This window comes from Leucopleurus acutus (genome assembly GCF_964270905.1).
Source record: "Leucopleurus acutus genome assembly, chromosome: 10".
Classification (NCBI taxonomy): Eukaryota; Metazoa; Chordata; class Mammalia; order Artiodactyla; family Delphinidae; genus Leucopleurus; species Leucopleurus acutus.
The window spans coordinates 103,902,732-103,912,582 of record NC_139153.1 but is presented as its reverse complement, the minus strand read 5'-3'; positions in this window follow the sequence as shown (position 1 = coordinate 103,912,582).

Below are 9,851 nucleotides of genomic sequence, written 5' to 3'. Positions count from 1 at the left end.
CCATGCTGTGCGTCACATCCCCAGCACTTACTTATAACTGGAAGTTTGTACCTTTTGACCCCCTTCACTCATTTCGTCCATCCCCAGCCCCACCTCCAGCAGTCATCAATCTCTTCTCCATATCCTTGAGCTCAATTTTTTAAAAGTTGAAGTATTGTTGATTTATAATATTATATTAGTTTCAGGTATACAGCATTGTGATTCAGTATTTTTACGGATTATACTCCATTAAAAGTTAATACAAAACAATGTCTGTATTCCCCTGTGCTGTACAACATACCCTTGTTGCTTATCTAGTTTATAGATAGTAGTTTGTATCTCTTAGTCCCATATCCCTAATTTGCCCCTCCCCCTTCTCTCTCTCTTTGGAAACCACTAGTTTGTTTTCTATGTCTGTGAGTCTGCTTCTGTTTTGCATATACATTCATTGGTATTATTTTTTAGATCCCACGTGTAAGTGATATCACACAGGAGTTGTCTCTGTCTGACTTATTTCATTAAGCATAATATTCTCTAGGTCCATTCATGTTGCTGCAAATGGCAGAATTTCATTCCTTTTTTTTTTTTTTTTCGGGGACGTTATTATTTATTTATTTATTTATTTTTATAGTGTTTATTTTCACTTGTTGACAGTTTGCTTTATTTATTTATTTATGACTGTGTTGGGTCTTCGTTTCTGTGCAAGGGCTTTCTCTAGTTGTGGCAAGTGGGGGCCACTCTTCATCGCGGTGCGCGGGCTTCTCACTATCGCGGCCTCTCTTGTTGCGGAGCACAGGCTCCAGACGCACAGGCTCAGTAATTGTGGCTCACGGGCCCAGTTGCTCTGCGGCATGTGGGATCTTCCCAGACCAGGGCTCGAACCCGTGTCCCCTGCATTGGCAGGAGGACTCTCAACCACTGCGCCACCAGGGAAGCCCTCATTCCTTTTTTTAATGGCTGAGTAGTATTTCATTGTATATATACCACGTCGTCTTTATCCATTTATCTGTTGATGGGCACTTGGGTTGCTTCCATATCTTGGCTATTGTAAATAGTGGTGTTATGAACATTGGGATGCACGTATCTTTTCGAATTAGTGTTTTCATTTATTCCACCCGGAAGTGGAATTTCTTGGTCATGTGGTGGTTATATTTTTAGTTTTTGGAGGAATCTCCATACTGTTTTACATAGTGGCTGTACCAGTTTGCACCCTCCAAGGCTGCTGGACCCTGCCCTGCCCCCTCTTGGGTTCAATTTTTAAAAAGATTTCACATATAAGTGAGATTATTCAGTATTTGTCTTTCTCTCTCTGATTTAATCTTAGCATAATGCCCTCAAGGTCCATCCATGTTGTCACAAATTGCAGGATTTCCTTGGTTTTTTTATGGCTAAATAACATTTCATGGTGTGTGTGTGTGTGTGTGTGTGTGTGTGTGTGTGTGTGTGTGTGTGTGTGTATGTATGTATGTGTATTCCACATTTTTTAATCCATTCATCTGTTGATGAACACAGGTTGTTTTCATGTGTTGTAAATAATGCTGCAGTGAATATGGGAGTGCAGATATCTTTTTTTTTTACATCTTTATTAGAGTATAATTGCTTTACAATGGTGTGTTAGTTTCTGCTTTATAACAAAGTGAATCAGTTATACATATACATATGTCCCCATATCTCTTCCCTCTTGCATCTCCCTCCCTCCCACCCTCCCTATCCCACCCCTCTAGGTGGTCACAAAGCACCGAGCTGATATCCCTGTGCTATGCGGCTGCTTCCCACTAGCTCTCTACCTTACATTTGTTAGTGTATATATGTCCATGACTCTCTCTCGCCCTGTCACAGCTCACCCTTCCCCCTCCCCATATCCTCAAGTCCGTTCTCCAGTAGGTCTGTGTCTTTATTCCTGTCTTACCCCTAGGTTCTTCATGACATTTTTTTTTCTTAAATTCCATATATATGTGTTAGCATACGGTAATTGTCTTTCTCTTTCTGACCTACTTCACTCTGTATGACAGACTCTAGGTCTATCCACCTCATTACAAAGAGCTCAATTTCGTTTCTTTTTATGGCTGAGTAATATTCCATAGATTTCTTTTGGAGTTAGTGATTTTGTTTCTTTTGGATAAATACCCAGAAGTGCAAATCATATGGTAGTTCTGTTTTTAATTTGGGGGGGAACCTCCCTAATGTTTTCCACAGTGGCTGTACCCGTTTACATTCCCACCAGTGGTGCACAAGGGTTCCCTTTTCTCCACATTCTCACCAACACTTGTTATTTCTTGTATTTTTGATAATAGGTATGAGGTGATATCTCATTGTGGTTTTGATTTGCATTTCCCTGATGATTAGTGATAGTAAGCATCTTTTCATATACCTGTTTGCCGCTTTTATATCTTGTATACAAATTATTTTAAAACAAATTATGTAATGAGAAGGAAATTATTAGAGGTTTCAAGAGTGTTGTTTCTATAAAGCAGTGAGGGCAATTGCCACATTTCAGTGGAGGAGGAAATACTGGATGATGAGGAAACTGAAGTAATTAATGTAGAGTTGGAGACCATTTCTCAGGGCTGAGAAGAGAAGTATGAGAGTTCAGGCCCCTACGGTCCCTCAGTTGGAACACCTGGAGGCTATGACTAGAGTGAGGGTTGACCTAGAAGTAGACTGAGCCTGTAGTGACCTCAGTTCCTATTTGGAACTGAGTATTAATTGCCCACTTTATTGACCAGCAAAGGAAAGAGTAAATCTTCCTTGAAGGAAGATAACATCTAGAACCTCTAAATATTTTTATAAATGATGTCCAACAGTCAATAAAAAATTACTAGGCATGGCATATCTTATGATTGAAAAACAAGAGAAGAAAAAAAGGACAATAAAAACAGTCCCAAGGAAACCCAGATATTAGAATTATTGGAAAAGGAATTTAAGATAGCTATGATTAATATATCAAGACACTAGAGAAAAAATGGAGGATTTGACCAGGAAATTTGAATTCATAAAAAAGAAGCAAATAAAAATACTAGACCTGAAAAATACAATAACTGCAATTAAGAATTCAATAAATGGGTTTAAAAGAAGATTAGCTACACAAGACCAAAATATTAGTAAAGTAGACGAAATAGCAATACAAAATATGCAGACTGAAGTATAGTGAGTAAAAAGGGTGGATAATAGAGAAAAGAGTGTACATTGACCCTTGAACAACAGGGGGGTTAGCGATGCCACCTCCCGCACAGTTGAAAGTCTGTGTATAACTTTATAGTTGGTCCTTCATGTCTGTGATTCCTGATTTGTGGATTCAGCCAACCCTGGATCATGTAGTACTGTAGTATTTATTGAAAAAATTTTCATGTAAGTGGACCCGCACAGTACAGACCCATGTTGTTCAGGGTCAACTGTATCATGTATTCTTAAAACTGAAGTACCCAAAAGAGAAAAGTACAAGATTGGGTCAGAAACAATATTTTAATAAATAATGGCTGCAAATTATCTGAAAATAATAAAAGACAACCAAGAAACCTTAGATTCAAGCCTAAAAACCCAAAGCAGGACAAATTTTTTTAAAGTACAACGAACCACATTATAGTCAAACTATTCAACCCAAAGACCAAGTGAAAAAGCTTTAAAGCAGCTAAATAAAAAAGGCACTACACCTGCAAGGGCAACGGAAGACTAATAACTGACTTCTCAACGGAAATGACACACGCCGAAAGGCTCGTGGAATAAGAGTTTAAAAGTGCTGAAGGAAGATAATTGCCAGTCTGGAACTCTACACTAAACAGAAATATTTTTCAAAAATGAAGGCAAATTTAAGGCATTTTCAGACAAACAAAACTGAAAATATTCATCACTAAAAGACATGCACTAAAAGAAATACTAAAGGAAATTCTGCAGAAAGAAGAAAAATGGTCCCATACAGAAGCATGGACGCACAGGACAGTAACTAAAGAAAATGAAAAAGGATAATATGAGGGAAAATATAAGTATTGACCATATAAAACAATAATTTAGTGCCTTATGAGGATTAAAGTGTATGCACAATTAAAAGGACTGAAATAAATAAAGAGCAGAGATTTATAAAACAAAAACCAAATATCCAATAGAGAAAATAAGCAAAACAAAAAGTGTCTTATTTGAAAAGAATAATAAAATTGATAGAGCCTTCATGAAAAGAAGGCAAAGACACAGATTGCCAATATGAAGGGGAAAAAAATGAGACAACGCTGAAGTGCCACAGATATTGAAAAGATAATAGGGAATATAGTGAATAATTAGATGCTATTTAAAGTTGTGGCAAAGTTCAGAAATCCATAGGAAAACATAGCTTACAAAAATGGACACAAGGAGAAATAAAAATTCATATATCTATTCTAAAATCTGAATCTTTAACTAAAAACTTCCACAGAAAAATCCCACCAGACTCAGTGGTTTCACTGGTGAATTCTTCTATTCATTTAATGAAGAAACAACAGCAGTCTTCTACAGATTGCCTCAGAGGGAAACTTCTCAACTCTTCTGTAAGGCCAGTATAATCTTAATTCCAGAACATACAAGAAAGGAAAATTATAAGCCAAATTCTAGAAAAAAATCCTTAAAAAACTTGCAAATAGACTAAAACAACATAAACAAGTGGGGTTGTCAGGAATGCAAGGTTAGTTTACCACTTGAAAAATCAGTCAGCATAAAATTGCCACATTAACAAAGAAAAGGTGAAAGAAATATTCACTCAACAAGATGTTGTACTTATAAAATGCAAAAGACTTCACAGAAAAACTATTAGAATTCATAAGTAAATTTAACAAGTTCATTAAATGAGGTCAACATACAAAAATGTATTTTTAATATTAGCAACAAACTAAAAGAAAAATGTAATTTAAGAGATGATGGTTTACAGTAACTTTAAAAAATCCAATCAGCTTACACAGAAATAGTCCACCCAGTTCTAATATATATATATGAAAATGAGTGGGCCAGTATAGCAAAGGTTTTCTTTAAGAACACAGTTGGTGAATATTATTGCTACATATTAAGACTTAAAGTGATAGTAATTAAGACAGTATTGGTACAAGGATAGACAAATGGACTGATAGAACAGAATACAAAGTCTGGAAACAGACTACCCTGACTTATTATAAAGATGATACTTCAGTATAATGGTGTGGGGATGGTCTTTTCATAAATGCTGCTGTATGGACTAGATACCCATAAGTGAAATAAATGTGTCTGGAACCCTTCTTCATGTCCTATACAAAAATCAATTCAGGAAAGACTGTAGGTCTAAATGTAAAAAGTTAAGGTAACAACGCTTACCCCCTCCATATCTTACGGAGATCTAATTGACATACATCACTATGCGTTTCTGGTGTAAAGCATAAAGGTTTGACTTACACACATCATGAAATGATTTCCACAATAAGCTTAGCTAACATCCATCATCTCAGGTAGACACAATAAGAAGAAATGGAAAAGAAAAAGAAAAAAATTGTTCTTGTATTGAGAACTCTTAGGATTTATTTTCTTAATTTTCATATGTAACGTACAGCAGTGTTAACTGTAGTCATCCTGTTGTACATTACGTCCCTAGTACACATCTATTTTTAAATTTTATTTATTTATTTATTTTTGGCTCTGTTGGGTCTTTGTTGCTGCGCGCGGGCTTTTTCTAGTTGAGGTGAGCGGGGGCTACTCTTCGCTGTGGTGTGCGGGCTTCTCATTGCGGTGGCTTTTCTTGTTGCGGAGCACGGGTTCTAGGTGCACGGGCTTCAGTAGTTGTGGCAGATGGGCTGTAGAGTGCAGGCTCAGTAGTGGTGCATGGGCTTAGTTGCTCCACGGCATGTGGGATCTTCCCAGACCAGGGATCGAATCCATGTCCCCTGCCATTGGCAGGAGGATTCTTAACCACTGTGACACCAGGGAAGTCCCCATATCTATCTTATAACTCTGAGTTTGTACCTTTGACCATCTTACTCAGATTCCTTCTCTACCCCCACCCCATGGTTACCACAAATTTGATCTCTTTTTCTGTGAGTTTTGTTTTGTTTGTTTGTTTTTTTAAGATTCCACATAAAAGTGAGATCATACAGTGTATGTCTTCGTCTGACTTAATTTCACTTAGCATAATGCTTCAAGGTCCATCCGTGTTGTCACAAATGGCAGGGTTTCCTTGGTTTTTTTTTAATGGCTGAATAATATTCCATTGCAAGTATTTCCACAGCTTCTTTATCCATTCATCCATTGATGGACACTGAGGTTGTTTCCATGTCTTGGTTATTGTAAATATGCTGCTATGAACATGGGGGTGCAGATATCTTCTCGAGTTAGTGTTTTTGTTTTCTAACAAAACTTTTAGAAGAAAGCATAAGAGAATATCTTCATGACCCTGAATTTGGCAAAGACTTCATAAAAAGCACTAACCATAGTGGGAAAAAGTGATAAATTGGGCTTATTAAAATTAAGGGCTGCAGTTCTTCAAAAGATAAAACTATAAGAGTGAAAGGCCAGCCACAGACTTAAGGTAGATATTTGCAGAGTATGTACCTGGCAAAGGACTTGTAACCTATTAGAGATATTAAGAGTCATAAAATCAATAGGGGAAAAACATGCAATGTAATAAAACGTCCAAATGGAAGCTGAGGGCAGAGCTGGCTCAGGAAGCTGTTGAAATAAATTTCTAGGCAGGAGATGGAGTTGCTTCTGCCTTGGGTGCCCCATCAACCATCTGAAACATAGTTAACTTTTGTGTTCCTTCCTCTTAACCAGAAACCAGGGTATCTAGTCAGCCAGTCCCCAAATGCCAAGCTGCCTCTAGGCCTTCTCACCCCAAACAGGGATACTGTGTGGCCCCAGCCAATCAGCTCTTTTCTGTTTGTTTCTTCTTTGATCTTTATTCTTTACCCTAGGAGAGGTTCTTGCCTTCTGCCCCATTTTGCAGTTCTCCTAGGCCTGCCAGGAAGTGACCTTCCTTACTTACCTGGTAAGGCGGCCAGGAACCCTGTAAGCAAGGCACCAGGCTGATGTTTCCAAGGGACTTTAAGGGTTCCATAAAATCAACCTTAGTTCCTTAAAGCTGTCTGGTCATATCTGGGTCTATGCATGTCTCTCTCAAATATGACATACCAGTCAAAGCCTTGGTAATAGAACCAATGTTTCCAACTGGGTCCTGTTACAAGGAGAACAGATTCTTATTGACATATGCAAGTAACTATATTGATATGAAAATAAGAATCTCACTAAGAGTTTCCAAATTCTGGAGAAATCAGGTAGGGAGAAAAAGATAAAAGTTTTAATTCTGCTTACAAAGCTATAGATTACCAAATTGCTGTAAGTCATAGCTTAAGAAGAACAATTTCCTTATATCTGGAAAATAAAAGATTAAAGAACCAGCAATATTTCAGTACAAAAAAGTCATAAAAATGATAATCATCTTCATCAGTTCATTCAGTTCCATGTAGCTAATTCTGGTTCTACTTGAATCCAGTTTTTCTTTTATGTTCTGGAAATTCTTTTCTATAATGTTCCGGAAATCTTACCAGTGCAGTTTGATGATCTTAAAGTTATTAGAAACCTATATTCTGTAGTACTTGTCAGAGTCCTTTCCGTGAATCTCTCTGATGAAGCCCTTTTGCAGAAACACTTTTGCAAAAGCATCAAACTGTAACTGTACATAAGTGATAAAAGAGTTAAAAATGGCATGGTTAAAGATCTGATTAGAGTTCATTACAATTCAATTGATAAGGAAATTTGGTTATTCCTGTGACATACAACATTTTAAGATAAGTAGAATTATGACTGATAACATTATACGAGGACATCAGAATTTCAGGAATTTTATAGTTTCTAGAAAATTTATATTAAAAAAAGTCACCCTTATACTATGACCTAAGAAGGTTTATCATTATTTATTTTACAATACTTCCCATGTAATTCAATATACCAAGTAAGCTAGTTTAACATCTCTTCCCCTCCCCGCTCCTTTTTTTTTTTTTTAATAAGGCGGGAGAACAAATCCTTTAAGATGTTCCAAGGGCCTTCTGGAAATCTCAGATTAGTTCAAGGGCAAAAAGACTTCATTTAGAATTTGAATTTGGGGAATTTTATCAAAAATATCAAAAAGGTTTGTACACTTGACTCAATAGGATCACAGACTATTATGAAACAATAATTATCCATTTAACCAAACTGACAATACAAGATTTCAAAGGCAAATGCAGAAGGTTACATAATTATGAGGAAAACCAATCAAAGACCTGATAAAGCACAGAAAATAATTTTGATAAGACACAAAATCTTTGTTTTCTAGGCAGATCACTTAAGAGGTAAAGAAAAACTTTTAATAATCTCTTATCAGGATCAGACCAATAATCTAAAAAAACTTTGTCCTTTTACAGAGAGAGAAACTAATTTTAATTTTGTACCACCTTACTTTTGATATTAAACTCATTTTTTAACTTAAATACATTAATTCCAATCTTAGCCAACTTGACCACACATAAAATTCCTATCCCAAAATTTCAAAAAATAAGCCTTCTGTAATTTTCTATGTCTATTTTAGTTTGTTCTTCATTTTCTTCCTTCTCATTCTGAAATAACTGGCTTTTAGGACAAAATCACTTTTATTTCCTCAACAAAAATGCGTCTTCATTCCTTACACATTTTCTTGCCAAAAGCACGTACCCTACTTTTCTTGCATACAGAGATATTTCCCTTATTATTTCTAGTAGTTTTGATTACATATATTAATTAGAATTTTTAACCCTTAGAAACCTTAATTTCTAGTGAAAACTAAGAAGTAAGCAATTGTGTACTCTCTGTTATACCAGCATTCTTTAGGTGGACAAATTTATAAATATATTTCATAATTTCTGGAAACATATGCCTTTTCATGCTGTGGGCTTTCAGTGTAGCACAAGACATGTTTACTAATAAACCCATATATCTTTAGTTTCTCTGTAATAAGACAAGAGTAGGTAATTAATGCTTCATTATTTTATCTTATTTGGAAGTGATCTAGATATTTAATTACTATTCATCATTTAATCTAAATTAGCAAAAATTCTAAGGTTTCAAATTACCAAAGAGATTTGGAAAACTATTTTTAAGTACACATACCGTAAAACATAATTACTATTTAAAAACTTCACCTAAAAACTCTTAACCCCCTTACATTTATCTAAATTATTTGCTCCCAGCAGTTATGTTTAAACTACTCATGAAAACTTCATGAGACATTAGACAGAGTCAGCTATCATCCTAAGCTATTGTTCCTGCAGACAAATTTTTGCAACGGAAATAACGTGAACTTATTTGCCTAACAAACCCAGGTAGACTGTAAGTTGTTTATCTGCATTATATTGAATGCTGATAACTTTGAAAACATGTTTAATTAAACTAACAAACTTAAGCTAGCTTTTATTTACCAAAGATAATTAGGGTTAAGTTTTTTTTTTTTTAATTTTATTTTTATTATTTTGGCTACGTTGGGTCTTTGTTGCTGTGTGTGGGCTTTCTCTAGTTGTGGCGAGCAGGGGCTACTCTTCGTTGTGGTGCGCAGGCTTCTCATTGCCGTGGCTTCTCTTGTTGTGGAGCACAGGCTCTAGGTGTGCAGGCTCAGTAGTTGTGGCTCGTGGGCTCTAGAGCGCAGGCTCACTAGTTGTAGCGCGCGGGCTTAGTTGCTCTGCGGCATGTGGGATCTTCCCAGAACAGGGCTCAAACCAGCGTCCCCTGCATTGGCAGGTGGATTCTTATCCACTGTGCCACCAGGGAAGTCCCTAGGGTTAAGTTTTTATATTTCTGAAAGTATTTGTAGGTTTGCAAGACAAAGACAGAGCCCCTGAATATTGGCCTCTAGCTGGCTGATCCATTTCCTAATTATTTGT